The 27,150-nt window shown below is 35.2% G+C and overlaps 1 long non-coding RNA gene across 4 annotated transcripts in view; it reads left to right on the top strand.

Annotated features, from left to right (window-relative positions):
* Window positions 1-16,571, top strand: part of LOC141922274 (uncharacterized) — a 44,969-nt gene extending 28,398 nt beyond the window's left edge. Inside the window, exons 3-10 of one of the 4 annotated variants that reach the window (XR_012622934.1) lie at window positions 1,805-1,864; window positions 2,005-2,069; window positions 2,180-2,271; window positions 4,948-5,001; window positions 8,192-8,397; window positions 13,680-13,793; window positions 14,896-14,965; window positions 15,677-16,571. This is a non-coding gene — a long non-coding RNA (uncharacterized LOC141922274). Of the gene's footprint in view, window positions 1-1,804; window positions 1,865-2,004; window positions 2,070-2,179; window positions 2,272-4,947; window positions 5,002-8,191; window positions 8,398-13,679; window positions 13,794-14,895; window positions 15,018-15,676 lie in introns of all 4 variants that reach the window. The other 3 variants (XR_012622935.1, XR_012622933.1, XR_012622936.1) reach the window with 3 other exon arrangements.
* The last annotated feature ends 10,579 nt before the right edge of the window (window positions 16,572-27,150 follow it).

Raw genomic sequence — 27,150 nt, 5'->3', positions numbered from 1 at the left:
AAAGGCAAAACTAAAAGAAAACAGAACAAAACAAAAGTTTTGATTTATTTAATGGAAATTTGATGTCTTTTAAATTACAGTTAAAGTTTGTAGGAAAATCACAACTGATTCCTTGCACATAAAAAAATATGGATATTTGTAAGGCGTACAGAGAGTTTGCAGTGTTTAGCCAGAACAATCTTTACAACTAAACTACCAGCAGGCTAACCCTCCTGTTCTCTACCTTGACAAACTGGACATGTCTGCATGTCGATCAGAGTATTAATTTGATTAGGTGTGGGAAGGTCCTGAACCCCAGTCCTTCACCTGATCCTGGATTTTCAGCACTCACTGTCAGACCATGAGTCTACTGTTGACAGCAACCTTATGACAGCCCTAAAAGACAGTACAGACTCATTAGTCATATCTTGCTCCTGTGCTGTACATACAGAAAGCATTTCCTTCTGGGATTGTTCCAAAAACAAAGAAAACAATGTTAGTGATGCAACAGACAACTGGGCTCAACCGCTGAAATTAATCTAAAATGTTTTTTCCATTTGTAAAATCCATTTTGGTCTGTATTTTTTCAGTTGTGTAATCAAACAGGCCTGTTCCTGAGTTAAAAAAAAAAGCAACAACCCTGTGATCAAAGAGGCTGGTTTCCTCCTGGTAAAACCACAAAGAAAATCAAGTGGTAGATTTTTTTTTAAAAAACCTTGTACACATTTGAGTCAATTCTGAATCTATGACTCAGCAGTGAGTAAGGGGCTCCATATTATAGAGTTGATTATGTTTTTCACGAGTGACAAAAGCAAAAGCATGTCAGTATTGTTCTGCAAGAATGGAGTTGTTAGCACTCTATTAAAATTCCATTTTTGGTAATTAATTTCTCCTTACCTAACTTCACCTGCAGTTCCAAATGGATGCAGTCTTCAATTCCTACTACGTAATATTGTGCAAAATCACTATAGTCTCTGAAATTTACCCTAAAACTAACTGCAATTCCCGGGTATCTGAAAAGATTCTTGTGTGCTATACATTCAATTTGTAAAGACCTTTGAAACCCCTGTGAAGTGATATGTGTACATGAATATATAACATCACTTTCCTAGGCTAGATAATATGGGGAAGGTGTTTTCTAGATAAAACAAGTCAAATGGTATAAAATTAACAAAAACGTTGGTAGTAGGGAACAGATCAATACATTAATCTCTAGATCTTTTGCTCTCTTCTTTCACAGTTCTGTCAGTTACTTGATCAGCACCTTTCGTGTAGGTGGAGGTAGGAGATGGAAGGGAGAGGAAAAGGTTGGTTAAAGAGAGAAATTCTGTTGTAGCTTAATCCTCAGCTGAAAGAGATGTAACAGTGACAGTCAGGTTGTACCACAGAGCAGGAGCATGTTCCTCCATAACAAGAAACACCCCTCCTTCATATCCTCTTGCCTCTCAAGACAGGAATACTGCTATTACTGCTGTGCTTTTTCTCCTGATGTTACTCTGGCTGTTAATACAATAAAGGGGATCCCTGTAAAGGTGGAGCATTTGCTCCATTAGCTTTAAGATGGGGACAGTCAGACATGCAATCTGGGCTGCTGATGGAAGGTATCACTTTGACTTTATTACTTACACCAGTGGTTCTAAAAGATTGTTTCATTTCAAAATACAGTTATAAACTAATTAAGAAACAGGTTTTTTAAACAATGTAAAATTACTTTATTTTTTTCTCTTCAGTCCCAGTTATCAGCTAACATACTTGACTTAACCTGTTCTTCAATCTTGAAAAAAAGGTATTTTTAACTGAATCTCATTTTTTTTTTTCCCCACAGGTAAAATTTACCACCAAGAGAAATGCACAGACTTTTGTCTGCAGAGATAAAAGTTGCCAGGTGCTTTTACAGTCATCTTTTTCATAGGCCTCTATGATTTGAATATATTCTTTATATAACTGAATACTTTATTGTGAATTTATGTAATCTTTGCTGTTTTTACTCCCCCCCCCCCCTTTTTTTTTTTCCTTCTCATGCAGTACCTCTAACTTACAGGTGATTTGAAACAGTTGCCAATGTGCCCTTGAACACTGAAAACTGTTATGTAAGTACTGATGGTTAAGTGCTAACGATACTTAGCTCTTTCTGTACAAAAACCTGTATCACTAGGGACTTATACTGATTTCAGACATTTGTGTTTTTGAAATCTTTAAGCCAAGGATCCAAAACAGGATACTGAGCCCCAGTTCCATTATCCACTGCATAAAAATAGATTGGAGATAATCATTACTGGAAACCTGAGACAGGTGAGATGCTGATCCTAATTTATTTTTGCTTCTTTGTGTGTGAAGCACATATTTCTTCATCAATATAGAACTTGTCAATACTTCATGGATTTTGTGTAATTTTTTTTTCCTCTTTCTTAAAAGAGTCTAGTCAATGACACTCCTTTCTTCAGTCTCCATTGAGATCAATGGCAATATTGCCACTAATTTAAGAACCAAAAAAGTCTCACTTTTTCAGGTACCTTAAAGGAACAATTAAAATAGGTTTTGATGAAAAGTGTCTTATATCAGACAGATTGAATTCAATCGCTATTCCCCCAAACCAAGGAAAAGAAAACAAAGATCAGATTTGGCGATAGGGTAAAAGACATCTCAACTCTAAAATCAGTATTCTTAAGAATGAATAGATTTAAATGGTACATTTAATGTTCTGTGAAATGTATGTCACCTTTACAGATACGCATTAAAGAGGTGCTGTCATGTATTTCAAACCTGCTGGAAAGCAGAGTTTTTCTTTTTATATTGTGTGACCTAGAGAATAAAAAAAAAAAAAAAGTGGCACCTAGTGGTTTTAATGCTCCAACTTGTCAGTAAGCATTATAGATAATTACTAGTTGTCTCAGTGCCAATGAATGCCAATTTCAAAGCTAGATTATAAATTTGCATGAAGATTATACAATTCATGTAACAATTATAATGTGTCTTATTTTTCAGAGCTTTTAATTTGTGTTACCAACTTGTCTGTTTCTAGATTTGGTCTACAGATTTGAAAATCAATTTTATTTTCAGAAGTTTTTTTCCTATATAATTATAAAATTTTAGAAATCTCTGCTTCTATATGCCTGTCTTTAAATTTACATAATTTATGTCATTGTAATTATTCCTTTGAGTTGGAGCATCTGTATAGGCATCAGCTATTGAACAAAGTTGTTTCCATTATTTTCGTTATACAAGATTTCCCTATTTAATCATACATATGTTTGTTTTCATCTTTATGGATTATTGTGATTTATAAAATGGCAGTTTTACAGGTGCCAAAAGTAAAGGTTGTCTCATGGCTGAAGACCAATGAGATAGTGTGTACTGAGCTAATAAACATAGCCCAATGTTTTGTGTCCAGTATAGTTTACTTACCTATTTAGATAATTTTCCTCTGGATGTGATTAGCACAATTGATAAACTGACTGTCTCTAACAATGCTTGATATATGCCTATACTTCCATTTTATAGCCATCTTCAAACATGTTTCCCTTCTGAACTCAATTTTACATATATTACTAAAATTTCTTTCTCATTTAATTAATTTTGTCTACTCATTGGTCACCAAACTATCTCCAATTTCTTTTATGATATAGTCATTGAACCAGATTGAGAATGATTGACCCCCAAATCTATGTAGTCTTTTCAATATTGATAATACACCATGGTCAAAAAGATTGTATGTGTCTGAAATGTTGAATAAACTCAGTGTTATAAAGAAATGAATGTTTATCACAAAGTGCAATCGACTTGTACTGGGACCGAAATGTAATAAATGAAGAATAATTACTTTAATATGCTGCTGTGTGGTTACCTTGTAGAAATGTCCTCGGGAATTTGAGAAAACTGACACCTTTCCCAGTGTGTTGTTTCAACTTTTGTATAAAATTCTGCTGTTAATTGTATATATTCTTCAGCACACTCTATAGAAAAAACATAATTCTCTAGAAAATCCAATTGGTTTCTAGGATACTGCCTGTAGGACTCCTGTACTTCTGCAAAACTTATTTACTTAATTCCTAATGAATCCAAGATATTGAGCTTTCATATGAAAAATACACACTAGGGGGCAAGAGGTATAATTTATACCATTAGTGTATAGTAAACATATATAACTAAGACAAAATATTCAGTGGAAAAGACAATTTCAAAGATCACATCAGAAGACAGGGCTTGGAGTGATACATTTACAAAAAAACTTTCTGTAAACAGCTCTTGCTGTTTTAAATTGAGTTCCTGAAGACTCCAAATCTGTACTGCATTATCATCAAAGATGGTGAGATCTAGTTTTTCCTTCTCATAAGAACACTCAGTGGGGGGGGGGGGGGAAATCCACTTACATATAGAAAGTGAGTGACCTAGTGCTACTCTTTTTTACTTTTATAGGCTTTAATAAATATAGAGTCTTATATTACTTAACAATTATTGATAACAGAACGGAAATGTGAATCCTTCTTGTGCTGCATATTTACTACTTGAAAAGGTGAAGATGATGCATATCAGAATAGGAACACTGATAAACAAATTGAAACATTGGTGTCTTAAAGCAAGTAGGGTGATCAACTTGAAGGTACAGGTGCCTGAATCAGCGACTTTAATCATTGCAGTTTGTGAGGCAAACAATGAAATATCAGACGTTCTTATTTATATCCTGCTTAGCTAAGCATGACTTCTTTTTTTTCCTTTCTTTTTTATTTTTTTCTGGTTTTTAATATTACAAGAAATTGTATCATGTAATGCCATTAATCAATTTATTAAAGTCCACATTAAAAACAGATTTGATGTTTGGTCTTCCCAGTATTTCAGAACAGCGACCCATAACAAAGAACTTGATTTGAATTTCTAGAATAATTTCAATTCTTCATGCCCAATTTATACTCATTTTTTCTTGTGCCACATTACCCTTGATATGAAATAACATCTCTCTCTTTTTGATAGGTTGCCTCTTGATATGTCTGCAGAGGGCAATCGTATCAAACCTTTGGATTTTTGGTAGGCTAAAAACCTAGTTCTTCTCTCCCATAGTATCAATTTCTCCATCAGATCTATAGCTCTTCTCTGTATTTGTAGCAGGAGCAATCAGAAGATGCGTTTGTGAAATTCAAAAGCCCGTTGAGACTTCTGTGGTGACAGAAATGGTTCTTTCTCTCTGCAGATGTTGAGAAGCCCTTGCCCAGCTTCCTCAGAGGGATATTGTTCTCTTTGAATGTGGTGCAGAGGTGCTTTGGTGTGGAGCCAGCAGGCAGACTGGCAGAGCCCAACAGCAAAGAAAACCTTGTCCCCTCTTGTGTTACCTGCAGTGTAATAACAGACAAGTCTGTATGTTCCTAATCTGGCTCAAGTGACAAGTAAAAGGGTTTAGTTTAAAACACCACCATGCTGAGTATTCTGACTCTAAAATCCTGAGCCATGTTAATGCCTGTGTACCTGAATTGCTGAGTTATAATCTGAAGGAGAATGGAAGTTTTAGATTGGAAGTACAACAGAAGTAGGTGTGATTAATTTCCAAGTTAGTCATACTTCTGCTGGGCATACTTCTTTTACAGTTGCAGAAACTGCCTATATTCAGGTTATACCTTGCATAGTGCATTTGAGTGCTAATATGGGTGAAAATAAAGTCTCAGGAAGGTCTGCCAATGGAGACTGCCACTCAGAGACAGAAATACTATTTAACAAATAAAAGAACATAAAGGAGAAGAAAAGTGGGCTGCTAAAAATGCTTTAGGAAAGAGAGGTAGTGATCTTTAGAAAGATACCTTTGAAATAATTTTCAATGTAATATGAATAAAACAGAGCAAACCCAATTTATGGAAATTGCATATTATTCTACTCTGTGTAATGTGTATGTTACATCAATGAACACTCTGTAGTCTCATCACTACAGTGAAAATTCTGTCATTGATTAGAGTGAGATCAAGGTTTTTTTCACTAGTCCAGTCTGGACTCAATTACAGCTACTGTGAGAGAGCAGACACTCTCATCCTTTCACTACTCTGTAACTCTCATCTGTGAGTGTGACCAGACTAATTCTCAAGATCACTTTGAAACTCACATGCTTATCCAGAGATTATGCATGATGGCATTCTGGACAAATTCAGTGAATACTATGCAGAATTGTTATTGCATGTATAGAAAAACTTAAAAATATTACTAAAGAAATATATCTGAATACGATTTCCCAGGTTTAATTTTCTAAAGACTAGCAGAGGTCATGCATAAAGTTTTCAAAATTAAACCCTTTCAATTTTTAATTGTAAAAATTAACATATAATGATGTGTTAACAATACAATAACATTTTGTAAATGTTATTGGTATTTTTTAAAATAAATTAACAGGGGGGAAAAGTGAGAAAACACCTCTCTCTCTAATGACATATCAAGTCTGGGAGATTGCTCTGCTTCCTTAAAAAATAAAATTAAAAGAGGCCAGTAGGTGTTCTGTATGTGTGTTTTTAAAATTAAAGTTTGATAATATTGCATTAAGGAAAAAGAAGCATTGACGCCACATTACCAAGCATTCAGAAATGCAGCATGATATAAAGTCAAAGCTGTACCTGCTTAAATGTTAATTTAAGAAAGATTGTGACATAGCGCTTAGGGATATGGTGAGGTTGAGAACTGTCAGTGTTAGGTTAATGTTTGGACTAGATGATCTTCAAGGTCTTTTCCAACCTTGATGATTCTGTGACTGTATGCCAACTGAGCTGCACAGGGAGATTGTTTCACTTTAGTTACTTTCCAATAAAATCTATAAAGAATAAAGTTTTGTGACAATAATCTTTCAGCCATTCTTATTTTTTTTAAAAATCAAAAGCTTCATTTTATAAGATGTTTCAGGATATATAAACATCTCACCAACTGCTGATATTTTCATCTGACATTTAAGAAATGAACCGTAATTCAGGAATAATAATCTCTAATTGGGGTCCATGGTGACCACAATACAATACATAGTGTCTGGGATGTTTTTGCATGCCAAAGTCAATTTGACTATACAATTCTTTGCAGGCAGGCTTAGAACTTTCTAGTTATCCAAAGGGAATGATGCTGTTATATGTTTTGAAGTGACTGAAGAAAAATAAAAGTAGTTTTGCAAAATGTTGGGAAATTTGGTGCATTTGAGCTTATTTATGTCTTTTCTTAATAGTAAAACCAATTTGGATACATATAGGTAAAATACACAAATCTAAACAAAATAAATTTGTTGAGGAAACAGAGATATATTGATGAAGAATTAATGTTTTAATGACAAGGGAAATAAAATGTTATAATGGACATATGAAAAATGTTCTAGTAATGTACTAGCAAATGGAAAAAGAAGACTTTAATTTTACATTTAATTAAAATGAATCATTGTACAAAAGCACATGATTTTGAAGAGTATGAAAATAGTGTTTTTAACAGTCTGGTTAACCTTGTTTATCACAGGCACACCGTAATATCAGCAAATGACTGTAGAATTCATGACACTTTATTCTCCTATTCTTCATATTTATTGGGATATAACTTTTGGAAGTGGGACCATAAATGTTTCCTTTACCTACTAAATGACATCTCGTTGTTTTTTATTCAATAGCTATACTGCCATTAAAACAATGAAATGCCTAATATCTGCAATGTATAGATGAGTATGTGCAATAAAGTATGCACCATGAATTATAATTTACCTAATCATGCAGCAAGCTGTCTTTCAGGATAAAGTTTGCATCAAAATAGAGCTAAGGCAAAGGTAGAGTATATGACACATAGTTGAACTGTAATGCAAAAAAAAAAAATCATACCTGAAAGTGGAAAAATAAAATTAGATAAAAAGTATTGCTTAAAAAAAAAAATTAAACTTGTCACAGAACATTCAGTTTACCTGGGTATTTAAGCAGTAGGATTACTTGAAAGGTACCATTGTTGCTATTGATCTATTTCTGTTGAAAAATTTAATGACACTTATTTTCTAGATAATTTTAATCTCCGTTGTTTTAGGAATTTCCATAATGGACTAGACAGAGGTCTGTCTCATCCAGTATTTTCATTCCGACCTTAGGAAAGATATTGTAAGATATTGTTTACTGGATCTGTAGCTACATTAAAAAAAAAAAAAATAGAAAAAAAAAAAAAGGTGAGAATTTCTGGCTTGGTTAATCTAAAATAATTTACTTTTTTTTTTTTTTTCTTTCTGTTCCTCTAGGTCTTAAACTGAATTCTGCTGGATACAAAGTTTCAAAGTTTTTACCCTTAGTCCTGAAGTTTTATACATATTCCAAAATAAAGGTTATTGATACTTGTAAGAATTCAGGATGTTCATCAGATACATATGTTCTTTTGGATCTCTGAGATTTTGATCTCAGCAGCTTCCAGGAACAGTGACTTCTATTCTGCTGTGTAGAAGAAAAGGTGTTTATGATTAATTTGCTACCCTTTAATTGAATTATTTCCTGTTCAATTACTGCAAGAAATGGAGATCAGAAGCTCCCAACCATTTCCAAACTATCAGTGCATATGTCTTTATTGTGATGGGTATACATGATAAGAAAGAGTAACCTTTTCCATCACCTTTTTAAGTAAAAGAATTCCAACTTTTCTGAGCATTTTCCCCTCCCTTTGATCATTTCTTTGAATCTTTCTCTGAGATTTGAACTCCTTTTTCTGAACCTCTGCCAGTTCTTTAACACGTTTTTTTGAAACACAGTGGTCAATGCTGCACATATTATTCTGGAGGAGATGGCATTTTAGATGGATATATGATCATTTCTTGACTGTAATGACACATTGAACAATCGATAGTTTTTAGTGCCTCCTTTTATCTTTCTTCATTGACAATTAGTTTGGATGGCACAGTGTAACTTGCTCCGATCCTGTATATGAACACCAAACAGAAATTGAAATGAGATATGATCACTCTTTTTTTCTTGCCTCATACCAGTGTTGCATTCAATTACTGCTGTCTTTAAAGGTTTCTGACCCAGATAGAAAGAATATCCTCTCCTTTGATATGTGATTTGTTTTGGGGAGAAGTGCTGGGGTAGTAGCTGGGGTAAGAGCTTGTGCTGCTTTCCTTTGAAAGAATAGAGCTACCTTAGGGGTTGACAAGGACAGATGCCACGGAAAGCCTGTTATTCCAGGCATGCTGGGAAACTCTTTAGTTGCCTGTATCTGATTGGTGTGGCAGTCTTTGATTTGCTGCCCACATTAAACCTATGGCCAGAATTAGGGAAAAGAAGGAATTTTCCCTTATGCCAGACTGATTTACTCTGGAGTGCTTTATACAGTCTTGTTTCAGGGATCCTCTGGGTATTTTCACCAAAAAGTTCCATTCTATTGCAGAATCTCAAGATGTAGGCAGTATCCTTAATTACTGCAGACTTCCTTCTCTAGCATGTTTCATTTTATAGGCTTTTGTCCTTTTATATTAAAGGCCCTATTCTGTGATTGGATGTTGAGGCACGTTTTGTGCCTTGAGGGGTGTTTTACAACTTGTGTGATGGGACACTGAAGAATTCTGTATTATCTGTGTATCAGATGTATATTTGATTGTATACCAGTTCTGTATCTGATTAACTTGGTGGAAGTGACCTTAAAGGACTACAACTTTGAAGCGTGAGTTCCTAAGTCTGTGTGGAAGGGGAAGAGGGCAAAGTGGAAGGCATGGAGACATGATATAGGGAAAGAGAAGAGTTGGACTGAATGCAAGTACAACTGCATCCTGGATATTTGTTGTATTGGAGGATGTGGCCTTAGACAAGACGACTGACTCCATGGATTTTACTTCAGGTAGTCAGAATATGGCCTGAAATTTATCTTTCCTTGTAGCCCACATTCTAAGCTACAGAATATTTTTTGTCTTGTCCACTTTAGAAACATTATATGGGGTTGGCTTCCAGCTGTACCCTGATTTTTGTGGTTTTGAGACTTCTTTTTGTCCCTGTACTTCTTGAATTTAGGAAACTAAGTCATAGGTATAGATTTTGTTAAAGGAAGCAAGCAAGTAAAGCTAAATGTTTCAGTGCTGTGGAATTTAATCACTCTTAGATATGGACCTAAGATCTGACTCAAATATAAAACCTTTACATAATAATGAATTCTTCAAGAATAGCCATAACTGGGAAAAAAAGACATAGAAAAAATAAACACATATAGTCTAGATTTCTCTACCTCATAAAACAACAGAAATTACAGTCCAGTCAAAATATTTAGTTCAAATTGATCCTACAAATTTGGAGATTATCTAAAAATGCATTGTAAAATTTGGGCTGCTGTACTTTGAGAGATTAGTTAGAGGTTCTTCCAAGTTATTTCTTCACTCCTCTTTAACATTTTATGACGTAGGTGACCTTGGGAAATATATCTTTTCTGGATGTAACAATAGTATTTTAAAGATGCTTTAAGAATTTTATTTGCCATCTGTTTATTTCTATACTTTTGGACTGAGAAGCCAAGATGCTGAATACGCAATACACACACAATCCAGGTAATAAAACCAGCTTTATTTTTTTTTTTTGCATTGCTGTTTTAGCTTTATTTCTTTCTGAAGTAATAGCAGGTCATGAATTCTAAAACCAAATCTTCCGTAAGTGTTAGTAATGAGACAGTGCAGTAGAGAGGCATGGTCTCTTCCCACAAGCTTTTACTTTGTTCGTGAATTAAGGCATATTGAGTGTGGAATCTGAGATAAGTCATGAAACTTTTAGGTGTGTGCCAGCTGTCATAGCTCCATTAAAATCAATGGAAAGACACCAGTTTTCTCCACTAGCTTGTGACTCACTCCCAGGGAAAATAAAATGGTTAATATGAATGTTTCAGACACAAGCCTTTTAGGCTGAACTATTGACATGGCAAGGATAGATGCTGGTATTCAAAATATGAGACAATTTGAGATATTATATTTTGGATTTGAGAGAATCCATAAGTTTTCTCACTATCATCCAGTATTGCTTTGACCCTGACTCATACTCGAACTTAGCTGAATAATATGAAGTTTCTTGTAGCTGTGGAGTAAACTGTGGGCTGCTGCATAGCATTAGGATGAAGTCTGGCTTTTCTTAAATACTCCAGCAGAGAAGGGGAAAATCAAATATTTTCCCCTTCATTCCTCATGAGACATATTGCATTGTACTACAAGTCCTTGTCAGCAATATGCCTATTGACAGATGCTGTAACTACGAAGTTCAGCAAAACCATTTAAGCTGATAATATGCATGTCACTTTCTGTCATTTTACTGCAAGGTAGGTGTGGGATGCCATTTTCCAAACTGAATGGGGCAATAGCAGCAATCAAATCCATGTGTGAGGATGCCTGAATGGGTTTGGAAAGAAGGGAAAGCAGCTTTGGATTTTTCTAGAACCAAATTCAGATTTTACGAGTTCCTACTACGAGCTCAGGAAGCCACCAAGCAAACAAAATCTAGAATAAGAAGCAGAAACATAGTTGATTTATCTGAAATTTAGAGAATCGAAGAGGCCATTTTTTGGCTATCCCTGCAGGTATGTGTACCTTTCCCTGTGCTTGTCTGCCAACACTGCCAAGTCTACAGTATTATGGTGAAAGATCATTAAACTAGGTCAGTCATACAATAGTGTATATTATAGCTGTGATTTTGAATATCACTGTTCCTTGTAAAGTACTCGTACGTGGTGGTCTCTGGAACATGAATTAAATTTGCTGGGAGGGTAAGTTGCTACTAATGATGAATATACATTTGTAATTTTTCCACGGGCTTTTGCTTCCTCTGGTGCAGGGGTTGTAAGCAGAGGAACAACTGGCAATGCTAACTCCTAAGTCTACAATGTCTATACTTGGAACTTTTTAAAAGGTTGCTGTTATACATGAGTCAAGAGTTTCATATCTGTCAGTAAACTCTAGTCATTATTATTGTGAATAATATAGGAAGTTAAATAGCATGATTTATTTAATTTGAAAAAATAAAGCATGCTACTGACATATGCTGGCTCATATTTTGTTACGTGAATTGTCTGTAGTTTTTTCACAAGTTGTACATTTCAAATGTAAAGTGACAGTAAAATGGAAAGAAAGCAGATTCTTTACTTTCAGTGATATTTAGGCTGTTATGTCAGGGTTTTTTGTGACTGAATATGTGAAATCAGCTCTATGCCTGGAAGTAAGTTATCCAATACATTTTAAAACATAAATTTAGTAGTCTACTTAAGATACATTTTTTCTGAGAATTATCTCTTTTGATTAGTTGTTAAGTCTAAGAGAGCCAGAATTATATTGTCTATCTTCCCCACAGATTTATCATTAAAATTTGTAACTGAATTGAAAGGATTTATTTATGACCATTGCAATATTGGTTACAGCTATATTGTAATGAAGGTTTAACTTAATGATCACCATATAATTTTCCATAATAATTATAATGAGAATCATTGATTGGCCAAAGGTGAAATAATTTATAGGAATTTTGTGTTTTACTTGGCACTATTCATGAAAAACTAAAAAAGTAAAACGTGCTGTTTTAACTTTTTAACATCAAGATGAGCAGGGAGGAAAAAAAGCAAATATGGGACACGGCAGAATTATCTCATCCCTTCACTGGAAAACAAGAGTGATGGACCTTTATGAATCCTGCTTACACAAGATGTGAAAGGGTTTTATTTCATGAATGGCCTGGTTTCTCCATTTACATTACCCTTAGATCAGTGCACAAGCAAGTTTCTCACTTTGGAGCTTTATTAATGAAGTTATTGTCAAGCAAGCAAGCTCAACTGTTTTCCTTCCAAATGAAAGGGAACAGTTCTGTGGGCTAAGATTTGCTCTCCAGGTAGACACCTGAAATCTCACCAAGTTATGACTGATGCTCTATTCTTTTTAACTATAACAGTGGGGATGAATGGACTTTAAGCTGTTTCAAAATATGCCCCATTAACTTTAATATGTGCTAAACATTGTAGCAGAATTTTAACTTTCTGTCTTTCAATATAGCTGTACTTTTTCCTGTGATAAGGCCTTTCTGTTGAAAAGATTACTGGCACCAGAAGGCTATCAATTTTATTTTTCCTGAATTCTTAAATTTATTGCAGTCATAAATTCATAGGATATTTCAGACTGGAAGGGACCTCATGAGCCATCCTCATCCAAGCTCCTATCTCATACAGCCTCCTACTCAAAGCAGTCTCAGCTATGAGGGGTGACCAGGTTACCCAGGGCTTTATGCAACCAGGTGTTGAAAACCTTATAAAAACTTATAGGAAGAGAATAAGAATGGTAAGAACTTGTAAGAATTAATGAGTTCTTCATATTGAAGAAATTAGAAATCCACAGTTATTAGATTAAGGATATTAGAAGGTGCTTTTTTGCTTATTCACTTTAGTACCTGTTTATGGACCTGTTGTCTTTAATTTTTTCTAATTCCTTTTTGAATCTGCTGCCTCCAAGAGGCTTCTGAGGCAACAAATTTCGGGAGGTCACTTGCTGCTGTGTACAGACATCTTTTCTTTTAACTGTTTTAAACTGATCTAATAAATTCATTGAGTGCTGGCTGGTTCTGTTGTGGAGTTGTTGAATAAATAGTTCTGCATTCACTCTTGTGATTTTACAGACCCTCAAGCATACCCCATCATCCTTCTCTCCAGATGGAAGAATTCCAGCCTTTTCACCTCTCTCTGTAAGGTAATTACTCCTTCTCTGTACCTTTCTAACTCCATGATGTTTTCTTCAGGTGCAGGACTGTCCACAGTACTCAAGATATTTGTGTGGGAGAGGCTGCTTACCTATCTCTTGATGCCTGAAGTCTGCCAGAGACAAATGTGTAACCCACAGCTTTAAAATGATGGTAATAGAACTGAAAGAAACTGTAAGGTTTTGGTGTAACCAAAGAGGAAATTAACTGCTGATCTTAGTGGTGGTTGATTGAAACTAATAGCAGAGGGGTACGGTTTGCTAAGCACTGAGGATGGCTGTATAAGGTCATGGTGAGATGAATGAGGAGTTACTTGACTGAGTGAACTCATGAGTTACCTAGACCAGAATCACAGTCCATGGCAGATGCTTGGCTGCAGATCTTTTTAAGATCCTGGAGGATGCCTGATGGCAGCACTGACTGCTGATGGGAGGAGAGAAGAGCTTACTATAGTGGTGAGCCTGAGGCAAAGAAGCTCTCTGTATGGACCTTTGTCTACATCTGTAAGAGTGTCTCCTGAGGTCAGATCAGTTCTCTAGCTTCGTGAGCATGTGTACCCTCTCCCAGCCACCCAGCAGGCAGTGTGCAGGAGTACAACTTCCCTGTCATTGCTACATGGTGTGGCTGGTGGCCAGGAAGGTGATGAGCGTTGTAGGAATGGGTCAGGTAGCATGCCCCTGTGCCTGTGAGACTGCGTATGTCACCAGTGTAAGCATAAGTTTTAATACTGCTTGAAGCGTTAGAAATAAGATTAGCAATACTAGTTCTAGAACATTGTTTTATATAATAAGGGTCAGTTGTCAACCCATTCAGCTGTCAATCTGTGAAACTGATTTATCAATACCCAGTTTATCTGGATGTCTTACTTGCTTTTGAACTGGTCTTTTTAATTAGGATTTTTTTGTGCTTGTGACTTTTTTTTCTTTTTCTGTTTTTTGAAAATGCTTGTTTATTTGTATGTTGAATTTGTTTTGCTTGTTCTCTTCTGTTGAATTGTTGAGTGTGATTATACTGTGATCATTAATGAGTTAGTGAGTGTCCATGATGGTAAGTAATTAATATTTATGATGCTGAGTGTTAGAGTAAGGCAAAGACATTAGAAAGAAGATGAAAGTAGGGAAAGGCTTTATGTAGAGTTCAAGACATCTGTGGATGACCTACAAATCCACATTCACTGCTTATCAGGACTGCGAACCTACCTGGGGTATGCCCTATATCTCATCAAACCCTTGCATTTGTTTCCTTTCTGTCACAGGAGGATGTAGGCTGGGAGATATGGCTGGTACTTTCTTGAATGTGACAGGGAGATGGTGGATGCTCTCAAGGTCTGCTAGACAAATATTCCTGCTTATCTTGTTCACACTGTTTAGTTATGAGGTCAGAAGACATTCCTCATAAATGAAATACGTTAGTACACCTAATTAAAATTGCTAATTTAACTGAGCAGTCAGAAACACTCAGTTTCCCCTACTTTCTTAAGTCATTTGTGCAGCTTCGAAAAACACAGTTAAATGGCTTTTTCTCTTAAACCTTCTATGGGAGGTACTAGTCCTGGCTTTCAAGATTCATATTACCTTAGCAAATATATTCCTGTGCTGCAATAGCTGAACATAAGCTAAGGAAAATGGAAAAATATGTAAAAGAAGCTTTGAAAGTTAGAAGCCAGACTTGATTCATGCAAGTAATATAAGTTTCCCCAGACTGTAGTGTCTTAGTTGGAATGAGAGCATACTGGTTTTTAAGATATAAACTAAGTCACGTTACATGAAACTATTTCCTGGTACCTGTAAAGAGAGTACCAGCTGTGACTTTATTGAAAACCATTCTACAAGGTTTTGTTTTTAACTACCTGATCAGTTGTCACAAGGCCATTCATTGGAAAAGGTAGCTGTAAAATTTTTGTGATGGCTTATATTTATTTTTGCTCAATGGTGGAAATAATGAATTATTTTCATGAAAGATTCATGTCAAAATATTTATTCTGTTTGGAAACAGACAGGTTTCTTATTTAGATCTCTCTCTATTCCTCTCCTCAGAAAACATCCAACTTCAGAAACTTTCCAGTCAGAAACTTTCAAAGTTGATACAACTCTGAGAAACATGTTGCTTCGATACAAAGAAATATGTTAGTAACCATAAAAGCAATATGAGAAGGACTTCTGGTGTCAACAAGTCTGCAGTCACAGACAAAAAAAAATCATTCTGAGCAAGCTCATCACTACATGTAGGTCTTCTAGACTGATACTGGAAATTAAGGAGCCAGATTATCTTTTCTTCAAATTAGGTAAGACGTGTTTCAGTATACATTAGTGTCAATCTAACAAATGCTTAGTTATACTATTTACTTATGAATGTCCTTTTTAGGGAAGCCTTTAGAGACGCAGTATCTCACTTTCATTTCAGTCCTGGGGGACAGGAAGCAACTCATGCATAATAACTATCAGTTTCATAAAGCTAATGAATTCATACTGCTTGTAAATAATAATTGTGTATCAAATGTGAAAATATGCAGTAGGAGATCAACGATTTGTAAAAGCACTGACAAGATCCCTGAAAGAGAAATATAGTTTTATAAGCAACATTTTCAAGTGACTCTTTACTTCTCTCAGATGAGACAGAAAATAGTACTCTCCCTGAGATAGTTGGGTGTTGTGACACATTAGAAGATTACAAAAATATAGTGAGGAAACAACCCATTAATCCTCTAAATTAATCTGTGTTAGTTAACTTCCTCTCTGTTCCTGCATTTAGATTATGTGTTCATCATTATCCTAATTCTTTCTTATGTACACTGGATACTTTAAACATGATGTTTGAAGCAAAATGTTTAAATAATGTTATTTTGGAAAAAGTTCTGAGAAGTCCTTAGAATTTTAATTCAGTTTCACTATGCATTGTAAAATCTTAAAATAAATTCAGAAACAGCTACAACACATTTTGAATTTATTCAACTAGGGGCAAAACTTTTGTTCCAACCTTCTGTTAGCCTCATTTTGGTACCATCGTAATAAATTATGGCAGTCTCTAAGTGTATCCAAAGTGTCATTACACATGTTAGAGGTCAGCTAGAGTGAAGTGGCACTGTGGTATGCCTCTGCCATCAAGTTTTCACTTCTATTTCATTGCAACAAAAAGTGAAAGTTGTAGTGACATCTGTGCCATCAACACATCATTAGGGGATCCCCTTAGCTGCTAATCCAGAGAAGTTTTATAACTCCTTTACTCGTTTGTACTGTGCAACATATCAGGGTAAAGATCATAATGTTTTTCCAAAAAACAGTGCTTAAGCACTCTAAAATGGGCAATGGATATATTTTCTTTAGTAATTATTTTCTCTTCTGTGAAACAATATTATAGTTCCACTACTGTATTATATTACCATTTTATAATAAATATAATATCCAGAACACTCTACCAATAAATATTTTATGAGAAAACCTCATATATGTAGCTCTTTCGCCACACAGAAACAAACAAAAAGCCTTATCAAAACCCCTTATTGGCTCCTAATCAATAAATAAACTGCCTTGTGCCTCACCATCCCAGCAAAACTAACTGTACTCTGGAATTTCCTTGCAGCAGAAAGAAATTCCTCCCTTGGAAATATACTCTAATCATATAAAGACAAGGAAATATTTAACAGAATATTTAAATGTAATCATAAAAAAAGTGAAAAATGTGGGAATAATATGTAGCATGCATGCATGGATGGAAATTTCCCCTTATGCAAAAAGTTGGCAGTATTTCATGGAGCATCCTTACCCTGAGTTGATGAGAAGGTTTTTCAAAGAACAGTTCCCTGACTACATCAACTCCTGCACCAAATCTTCTTCACAATCTCAACAAATAACTAGCCATAATGTGCAGGTCTTCTTAGAAGGCTTTTATTAGTGCCCAAAGTACCTTCTGGCTTCTTTTGACTCACCAACAAAGTTTGTTAAACCAGTAATTAAATAAGTTACCGACTAGCAATACATCCATGCAGTGAACCCCCGTGCTGTGCTGCACTTCCTTTATTCACAGTAAATTTATTAATCTGCAGTAGCACTTCATCAAACTCATAACAGAATTCAAAGTAAGAATACCTTTGCTCAGATACAAAGAAATATTAGGACACCTAACTAAACATTGATTTAACTACATTACTCAAAGTAAAAGTTAGAAACAAAAATGTTCACAGAGATATTTCAATTAAAAAAAGAAAAAAGTGTTTTGATTTGGTGTACTTCTAGGATTGCTGGAATTAAAAGTCAGAAATAAAATAGCTAGCAACTACTTGACTTGCATTATTGCTGGCAATGCACTTGGATGGATTTCTTTTGACAATGTCCTTTATTCAAGTACTTTTGGTGATATTTAGAGTGGAGAGGATGAGAAGGAAACAAACTAAAATGGAAATAAAGAAAATAAAGACAAGCAAGACTCGTATATAATGCCTGATATTGTTTTCAGACATAGCTTTGGACTTGGCTAGACTTCAAAGTAATGATTTATCTGTAGAAATAAATATTTAAAAGTCACATTCTTAACTACACTAAGTCCCTAATAATGGCTACTATAACTTTAGTTTATCTGATTGAATTGGGCACAGGCTCTGAGTCATTTCCCTGACAAAGGGGACAAAATGGTCTCATTTGTGGCTACTTGTATGTTCAGTTGGTAACTACTGGCAGTGTAGGCTGAAGCAATCCTGAAGCTCTTCTATGTAATTCTCCAAAATCTTGACTAACTTTATGATTGGGGGCCTCAAAAACTGCTACAGAGCAGCCGTTCTCTCCCTTGTGAGTGCATGAGCCAAAATATAAATTAAAAGTTGGGCTAAGAAATTGCATTTTTTTCTCAAGGTAGCTAGAAATGTTAAATGTTCAAATACATATAATCATTATATGTAATTTTAAATACAATAAAGCAGATGGTTCAGAGCAGAACCAGCTTCTTTTTGTTGATGACTTGCTAAAAGAGAAATGTCTATTGATGTTAGTGCAGGAAAATTTTGTCTGTGAAACTTGATTCCTTTGTCTCTTTAATTCTCTCTGCAATTAAGAAAATGTTTCAAAAATTAAACAGTTGTTTCGTATGCTTTCTTGTATCCCAGCCAACTGATGTGTACTTTGAGTCTATAATTAAAAAGTTCCTGTTTTGTTAGAGTCCGGATAACATTATTTTTAGAAAAGTGACTGCCATTAATAAATGATCCAGAATTACCAGTTATAATTTTAGCATTTCTAAACAGTGGATGCAGTTTGTTGAACTTTAAACTTGATAAGAAAATTAAGAGAAAATTATTTCTCTTGCATTTCATCCTGAAATCTGATTGTTCAGTGGAAGTGTTAGTATGAAAGTTTAGTATCAGCTTCAATTTTAATTTTCCTTTTTCACAGACATGACATATCCAGTGTACACATCCATTTATAGAAATGCCCATGTTGAGGTTTCTTGTGCTCTTAGAAAGAACATAACCTTGCAGCTATAGCTGAGCAGTTTCCCATAGAAGCAAAGTAATTTTAATCTCTCAGAATGGGAGATGCAATTGAAGACCAAGTGTTCTGACTCTATAATCTAATGGAAACTATCTCTTGTGTCCTGTTAAGCAGTTAAATAAAAATACGTGGCCTCATCCAAGGACTTCTGAAACCAGTAACTTTCTTCAGATTCCTCCCCTGCTATTTGATGATGACTTGTAAATGTAGAATCCTTGTTCCACATGATAAAGACTAGTGGATTGGTGTCTTTCACTTGCTGGGAAAAGGCCTTGAAGAAGGTTATAAATATTGCAGATTTTTTTTGTTTTGTTTTAGTATGTATATATTTCTGGGAGGGAAATGACAAAATTTGAAGTTAATTAGATAATAATGATCACACTTAGTGTTTTGTGGTTTATGGAATATTACTATCATCATTTCATAATTAAGGAAAAATGGGGTTCAAAGATTTACTGAAGGTTACTCTGAAAGTTAGTGATACTCTTACAAAAAGAATCCAAGCTGTGCAGCCTCTGTAGATCACACTAAGTGAAAAACAATGAGAGTCTAGAATATCTTGTTATTTCTGGTTTTCACTGAGCCATATGTGTGCTATTAGAAATACTATAAACAAATCTGATGCCCTTCCTGGTGGAGTTTAAACTCTTCATTGAACTACATGAACAGAAGAGGGTAAAGAAACTAAAAGCAATCAGTCTATTTGATTTTATGTCAGTTCCCCAGATAGTTATTTAGAAACATTGGGACAATATAGACATATGAATCTCTCTTTCCTAAGAGGGCTTAATCTAGGAGAGTGCCAATATATCATAAGCAACTAAGTAGACAGTCTGATTTTACTTGCTTTCAGTTATCATTTGCTTGAGAAAAGAACTAGGTTCAACAGGCCAGCTGAAAGCATCAAGCCTCAGGGAAGAAAGTTGAGACAACGTGAAGAAAGCAGTAAAAAAAAAAAAAAAAAAAAAAAAAAGAAATGGATGAAAGCAAATAAATAGATAAATAAATAAGAAAGAATGAAAACAGGAAGTTTCTCTCTGGAAGTGTGATGTGTTTTTTCTTCTCTTCAGACAGAAAGGGACAAGAGAACTTTGCCTTATTTCTGGGAATGTCCATGAGTTTGTCTTTGTGTTTGACAGCCAAATCAATACACTTTTTATTACACTACATCAACATACTCCTTGAGAAAGGACCAGTGCTCTGTTAGATCACTTAGGAATGCAGCAATGGGACTGAACGTGTAATAACGCTCAGCCATGTCCTTCTTCAGACCCACCGGGTCTCTCCACAGCTCTCAGCCAGCAGCACACATGAAAAAGCTAGACTCTTCTAGAGCCTGCACACTGCCCCTTTGGTCAGTTTTCATATGCACCCCTTGCTAATGCTGGTCAAAAGGAGCCCTAAGTCTTTGCCTATTATTCAACAGTGCCATCACAGAATGATAGGGAGAAAAAAATGGATTAAAAGTCAGACGAAGAACTTTCCCACCGCTTCTCAAAATCCATTTGTGACAATGTACCAGATCTGTCAAATGAGGCTAAGTGTGCAATAGCTTGCACAAAACAGGAAACTCGCCTACTTTGGATGCCAGTGCTGGACACAGTGAAGAGTTAGTTTATTCATTCCAGAGGTTTTTTGAACAAACTAACACCAGGAAGAAGAATGACATGGATTCTCATGAAGGCTAAGAGCTCCTCTTAAGAGTTAAGAGGACAAGGATTACCACATAAGCAGCTGTCTTTGATGAGACCTATTTATATGAGAACATTTTTATCCTCCCACCCTTCGTCCTGCCTCACCAATAACTCCAGGTCAGGCAGATTTTTGTGTATTTCAGGGCTATTCACTTTGTTTTGCTCTTTCAGAAGATCAGAATGGACTGCTGCTGACAAGTAAATCCTTTGCAGATATTCTGCAAAGAGTGGGGTGATGTAGGCCAGGCAGTAGTTCTACTAGCACTATCCTGCAGGGCAGTTCTCGACTGAGACAGCAGCAATCAGGTCAGTCTCTGCCTTACAGTGATGATTGTGACAGAATAACCAAAGAGAGTTGCTGGGCATTCTGGATAATATGAATCTGAGTGCTTGGCAATCATGTAGGATCCAGACCCTATGTGTGCAGGAACATATATGTGGGAGATTACTGTAGCTATGGCTGGCTGACAGCCATTTGGGTGGCTTGCAGCTGAGGAGTTGAAATGCTAAGAATTTCTGATACCATATGAAATCTAATGAAATTCTTCACAATATAGAGGGCATCACTCAGATATCACACAGACATGCTGGTGCTATGGTAACACCAAAATCTGCTAAGACTATGTGAGGCTAGTGTTGTGGCCTGTGTCTGTGTCACAGAGATACAAAGTGACAAGGCAAGCACCAAGATGTGGAAATTCTGCAAATATTTCATGAAAATGTGGTTCTGTTTCACAGCTTTCTATATATGTTGGCAGGCTGATACAGAATCAGGTGGGGATGCTGTTGAGGCTTGTGACAACAGCAAAGAGAAGCAACAGCTAAGGGCCTTATTTCTCAATAATGAATGAGGCAAGCTAAAATAGAAGCTCAGGATTTGGGGATTAAATGTATTAGAATCATTGAGTTATTAATAATCTATGTCTTTGAAAGCTGAGAGATCATCTTACATTTATATTAAAAGGTTTGTTATCATGCTGTGTAATTGTGAAGGGAAAGGAACTGGAAGAAAATCACTCATAAAAGAGTATTTCTAAAAATAACTTTCTGTAACTTAGGTAAAGAAAATTTTCTGGATATTTAGTGAGGGGGAAAGGGGGGAGGGAATGGACTCCTAAAATAAGAGTTAATAAGTGAAGTTATACAATGGACTGATTTTTATGGCTCAGTCATAAACCTCTGAAAGCAAGGGTTTATAGAGTAAGTGCTGAGACTATCTTAAACACCGTAGAATGTTCAGTAATGGTACCAGATTTCTGGGATTTCTTCACATAATATATGTTATTGATAACTAAATCTTTTGAAAAGAAATAGTACAGATTATAGTAAGAACTACAGATGAAGAAGGGTAGCTTTTTTGCTCTAATATAATAGGTGTTAGTAACAAAGATTAGTGACTTTCTAGCAACATCCTGTAAGTAACCATAATAAAAATCATGACCTTCTGCAGTTCAGTTAAAACCTTCAAAGTGAATTACACTTTAAAAAAATACACTTTTTTATATGTTACTCACCTGAAATAATTCTGCGGGCTATTGATTTTTTCTCATTATGTTCACATTCTTCTCTTCACTCACAAGAATTGACTCAGAATGGTTCAGAAATGCAATATCTGTAAGTGCTACATTTCTTAAAGATGAGTTTGTGTGCTTTTAGTTAACGATAATCATTCCATCCTTGCACCAAACTTGTAATATTAATTAGAGTTATAAATTCATAAATTTCAATCAGATATTACATACACAGAAACACTATTTTTTTATCATGAAAATGACCTGGTGTCTTCTTTGAAAAAAAAGAAAATCACCTTCTTAGTAGGCAAGGATTTTTAGATATAAGATCATATAAAACAGCTGTGGTTTTTTTGCTTTTCAATGTTGTATGTTTTTATTTACTGCCATTCTATTATTGGTAAGTTATTACTCTGAAAACCTCATGGTCTATTATGGATAACACAGTATTTGTCAAGTTTAAACTTGTCCTCATCTGCAAAGTTGAACCTTACTTAAGATTAGCACTAGGAACCGTTGCAGGAGCTCCAATCACATGAGTAACTTCTGATTCACGACAGCCTCAATCTTTTCTACAGGTAATGTGGGAAGCTGTGTAGAAATTATCATCAGCTCTTCCCATCCTTCCACAGTAATGACTGATTATAACCAGCCTGAGACAAGCATATAAAACCTTTTTTAAAGGCAAGGTGTCTCCTTTTAAAGAAGGAACTAGAACCCACTACCCACTGAAGTAGGTATACATTGAAAATGCTGAAGATGAAAGCACTGTACATTCTTCAGAATGACCTATTTGTATTTCTCGCCAAAGCCTGATGTCATAACATGGTGGCAGAAAAGCATATTTTAGCGTGCTTGCCCGTGGCTGCTTGACTAGTGTGATGACTATCTGAGTTTTAGGGTACTGAAACTTCTGCTCCAACTATCAGGGCCTATGCTATATCAAGGACCTGGTAGCATCAATTTCAGACTGTGAGTACTGTCAGCTTTCACAGACAAGGCTATTAAAAGTCTGATGTCGTATGACTTCAGGAGCATGTGTGTGCTAGTTGGAAAATAAGAAATTGTTTAAGCATAATCCTCTATATGCTGAATATAAGGGATGTAATTTTTTTGAGCCATATGTTCACTTGGTACAGCATCTAGAATGTGGAAAAAGAATGCTTAATAAAGATTAAGGGATATGTTTTGCTGTTAGTAAGCATTGCTGGATTAAGCAGTGGTGGTCAAAACAACAGGTTTAGAGTAGTGGAAAATAGGGTTTGCCAAGAGAACATGTATTCTAACAACTCTTGCTGTGTTTACACCAGTGACCTCTTTGGAACTGGTTTCTCAGGAGCTACAGAAGAGGAAACCAGTGAGAATGAGTGAATTCCTGAATATGGTGTCAAAGATTGAAGAATACATTTCTGTGGGGTTTAACTGTCTCTGAATGCCCACTTGCATAAGAAGAGATGTTTGTATGTGTCTGTATAGACATGTGTTTTCCCACTCTTTTTTTGTGAATCAGCTGTGAATGTTTATTCCCACAAGAAGTTCCACATACATGACAAATTTTATTTTCTTTTTTTTTTCCTCTCTTGAAATTTGTTTTCCGACTGCTTCTTCCCCAAATCTTATGAGAAGACATCTAGCATATTTTGCAAAGACCCCCAGGGTGGTTTCTTATTTTTCTGGTTTTGTTTTCATCAAAACCTTGTTGCATTCATTTTTTTCAGTCTTTGCACAGCTCCAAAGTTAAAGTTTAGTCTTGGTGTTAAACATCCAGTCTAGATTACTGTTTCTGTTTCCAAATCAGATATGTGGGCATGAGTTTCAAATTGATATATTGTTGCAACATTCTGTCTTTGTTTAAGCCACATGATATTTTGGACTGATGTGATTACCTGGTTAATTAGGTGAAGAGCAGATGAAAGTACATTTTGATTTAGCCCCTGGAATGTCAGCTGATTCTATAGGATACATTGAAGGTTTCCACAGATACAGAAAACTGGCTAGGAAGAGAAATACGCAAGCCTGAAATCTTCTCCTGCTTTTAAGGACTGATCTAAGACAAGTGGCACTTCTAAAAGTAGTCATAAACTGAAGGTGAAAACACATCCAAGTGGCTTGTAATAAAAACAGTACAGTTCAAAATGGATTCTGTAATATATCAGTCACAACATGGTTGGCCCTTGTTATCTTTATCTTGTTACACTATTATTATATCCTTATAAAATAAGACTAGTCCATTGTTTCATAATACTGTGTAAAGATTAATATATGACACAAAGGAGACTGTGGAAATTGTACCCCTTGAAATGGTTTTTCAAAGTCAAGTCACATCAGGCTGGCCAATCTGTCTTCATGTAGTCTTAATTGTGCTAAGGAGCAAACCAGGTTATATTGAGAAGCAGGCCACACTTTGTGTTGTAGTTTTAATAAGTACCAAAATATACTTCACCTTTTAGAACAGTTTAGTTCCTTATCACGTCTGATGTCCTTTTTAAGGTAACAAGATGATGAAGGATGAGGGCTTTATTTTCATAGTTTCTATAAAACTGAAACATACTTTATTCTTGTAGCTCAGAAGATAATTTTGTGTCACCATTGAGCTCATTCTTTAGGCAGAACTCTCCCATGAGTACTTTATTTCTGGTGGTATTAAGCAAGCAGGAACCAAGCGGAAGCCACCAGAAGCTTAAATCTGTAGGATGTCAAAATGAGAAACTAAATTATGTGTTGGTGCAGATATAAGGGAGAATAAAATAACATGTTTTTAAAATTCAAGATTATCACATTCATTGTGCAAAAACGTACATATAATTTGGTTTAGAACAGTAGCTAGCCATATCAAAAGATCTTTTCAAGTTAGACTCTTGTGAGGTATTACAACTGCTTGGCATCACTGAAGTCTGCTTTTGACAGGGTACAGGATTTGAGGACTGCTTTTCTTGGGGATTTTTGTGAGGGTAAGACCTATATTGTTCTTAGAAACAGATTTCTGGTCAGTATTCATTCTCTTTTTATTCTATTGTACAAATGTTTTCCCTCTTCATGGAAGCTTTCTTTTGATAACAGTAGTGCTCTACTGTTCTCTCACAATAAATGGAAATAGTGGCTTTTTTACAGTTTGGTGTAATTCAAGCAATTATATTATGTAAACTGTGGGTGTTAGTAGAAAGCCAAAAGAAGTGTCTCAGATTGGGCAATGAAAAGCATAACAAACTGGGAAATTTATACCGCTTTTAGCTAGCAAAGCAGGATTTGCTTTCAAGGTTGTTATACAGGGAAAAAAGTAAATTAACAAATTTAGCTTGTGTTTAAATGGTTTTAGCAGGTTCTAGAAAGATGAAGACACTTCACTTACATTGTTACTGAAAACTGGCAGACCTCCTATTTTGAAACGTATCTTCTGGATCATCATAGTGAAACCATGCTGCCAATATTAGCCACATTGTCAAATTAACAGAGGCTCCTTGCTTCATTATCTTTTATTCTTTTGCATTGTATTGATAGACTTTAAAGTGTTGGAAGTGAGCCAATGTTAAGGTCTATTTTCCAATTAGTGGTATAATGAAGTAATAAACACAATTTGATTCAGATTAAAAGTTTCTTCCCGTCCTAACTAAAAGCTTTTAAATATCTTTTTGTAATTTCAGTGTTTATACAAAATAGCTATTAGTTCCATGATTACATTTAAAAAAAAATTAATTAAAAAATGCATACCTTGCTACTGCCAGAAGAAGCTTATCCTCAGTGCTCAGAATTATGGTATCTGGCTAAGCAAAGCAAAATCACTTATTCAACTCAGTCGTGAACATTATCCTGGATTTGTTCTGTGAGCAAAACTTAAACAAATATAAATGAGGGCACTTCCTTCAATCCCTGCACCCAGTGCGATTGTTCCCCTTAACCACATTACTCCTTGTGGTATTTGCTGCACAATAATGCTCAACAGCAGGTATTATGTAGTATCCAGATGAAATCTATATTTAATAAAGAAAATGCAGAACAGATAAGAAGAGGTTTCTCCTTCAGTCTTAAAAGCAGTGGTCAAATCCTGCTCCCAGCTGTATTGTGTGAGCAACACTCATATGATGGACCAAACATTTTCCTATAGTAACTTGTCAATATCTTTGAACAAGACCTGATGGCAAAGCAGGAAATTAACTGAAAGAAAGAAATAGGTCTTGATAAAGCTGAGGATCAATTATTAATTCTTTCTGTAATACTTCTACTGAGGTTATTTTAGATTCAAGATCTTTAAATCTCAGTTTCAAACTTTTAAGCAATGAAGCTTTGAAAGTGTTCAAAATCTTCACACATAAAATCATATAAACCTGGAGCTTTAAAATTGCTGATGGCTGGTTTCATCTAGTTATTTTCAGCAACAAATTCTAAAGAAGTAATTAAATCTGTAGGCCAAATTCAATCTTTAGCTGAATGCAGGAACCACTTCTGAATTTAGGGCTAGTACAAGGGTTCTTTATTTCTTAAAATGCTACGAATTCACATGCTGTATTAGAATGATATTCTGAGGATTTATTTTTAAAATAGGTATTTTATATATTTAGTATTTATATTTAGTATTTATCACCATGCCATTTCATTGAGATCATAGCCAATATAGTTTTAAGGTATTGGGGTGATTGAGGAGAGTATTGAACTTCTGGAAAAACTTGTTGCCTATTTAACCATACTTAAGCCTCCTCAGTCTACTGAAGATGTGGTTTGATGATTTATCTACAAGCTCTAAGCAACCTTAAAGTGTGATTTTCTCTTCTTCTACTCTTCCTCAGTGATAAACTTCAAAATACCTTGTCTTTGTCCATGAGAAAAATGG

The sequence above is a fragment of the Strix aluco genome, chromosome 4 (assembly GCF_031877795.1).
Source record: "Strix aluco isolate bStrAlu1 chromosome 4, bStrAlu1.hap1, whole genome shotgun sequence".
NCBI lineage: Eukaryota > Metazoa > Chordata > Aves > Strigiformes > Strigidae > Strix > Strix aluco.
This window is presented reverse-complemented; position numbering and strand designations above follow the sequence as displayed.